The sequence below is a fragment of the Aptenodytes forsteri genome, unplaced genomic scaffold (genome assembly GCF_000699145.1).
Source record: "Aptenodytes forsteri isolate BGI_AS27 unplaced genomic scaffold, ASM69914v1 Scaffold479, whole genome shotgun sequence".
Lineage (NCBI taxonomy): Eukaryota > Metazoa > Chordata > Aves > Sphenisciformes > Spheniscidae > Aptenodytes > Aptenodytes forsteri.
In genome coordinates this window covers 528,986-530,262 of record NW_008794627.1, presented here as the reverse complement: position 1 = coordinate 530,262, position 1,277 = coordinate 528,986, and the positions used below count along the sequence as shown (strand labels likewise).

General features: G+C 47.7%; 1 protein-coding gene across 1 annotated transcript in view; it reads left to right on the top strand.

Moving 5' to 3' along the window:
- PPP1R36 (protein phosphatase 1 regulatory subunit 36) overlaps positions 1 to 1,277 on the top strand; it is a 27,958-nt gene that overhangs the window by 22,740 nt on the left and 3,941 nt on the right. The gene's annotated exons all lie outside the window — the stretch shown is intronic.

The window sequence follows — 1,277 nt, the reverse complement described above, 5'->3', positions numbered from 1 at the left end:
ATGGCTTTAAACTAAAGGGGGGTAGATTTAGACTAGATAAAAGGAAGAAATTTTTTACGCTGAGGGTGGTGAAGCACTGGCCCAGGTTGCCCAGAGAGGTGGTGGATGCCCCATCCCTGGAAACATTCCAGGTCAGGCTGGACGGGGCTCTGAGCAACCTGATCTAGTTGAAGATGTCCCTGCCCACAGCAGGGGGGTTGGACTAGGTGACCTTTAGAGGTCCCTTCCAACCCAAACTATTCTATGATTCTATGATTCTAAGATGGTAAATAGAGCTATAGGGCTGAAAGGTATTACCTTCATGGTCTGCTCTGCATTGATATTTCTGGGGTGATGGCAGCTGGGGATACCCTAGATGTGTGGAACACTTGATGTTATCAGGAAGATAAGGGACATGTCAGGAGTTGGTGAGTTGATGCGGAGACAGGCTTTCCTGTGCATCTGGCAGGACCAAGCCAGATCTGTGGGGATCTGTAGGCTAGCAGGGAAAATTTGCTTTCGTTTCCATGAGGGTGAGTTGTGCCATCTCCAAGAGAACTGAGCGGCTGCTGGGATGTGTGCATCACCCTCCGCTTTAATGGCCGTTTCCATGATGGACAGTCATTTGGCTTTGTGTGAGAATCCCCAGGCTCAAGTGGGTGGCGAGAACATCTCTCAGGCTTCCACTGGGCAAACTGCTGCTTCTTTAACAAAGGCCCTTTGTCATTCTTGGGCATCTTTTACATTTCTTCTTGGAGATACATCAGGCATCTCCTTCCTGGTTTTCAAGTTTATTGTTTCAGCATTGGCCTGGCTTTGTGCCCTCGGTAACTCTGCTTGTTGCTCTTCCAGTGATGTCAGGAAGAGTTTTTTTATTGACTTCAGTGGGAACTGGATTAGATCTGCGCTGACCACTTTTGAGAGGCCCATGCAGAGAGCTCAGTCTAGATAGCAGAGCAGGGGAGCCTTGCCTGCTCATCACATCCAGCTTTGTTCTTTGTCAAATTTAATTAACTGAGCCATACAATATTTTGCATTTTCTCCTTCTGAAGCAATGCAGAAGTCCTGCCTTACTTGGACAGTGGGTCTCCGCATGCTAGTGTCCTGGTTTCGGCAGGGATAGAGTTAATTTCCTTTCTAGTAGCTGGTACAGTGTTTTGGATTTAGGATGAGAACAAAGTTGATAACGCACCGATGTTTTAGTTGTTGCTAGGTAATGCTTACACTAGCCAAGGACTTCTTAGTTTCCCATGCTCTACCGACTGAGAAGGCTGGAGGTGCACAAGAAGCTGGGAGGG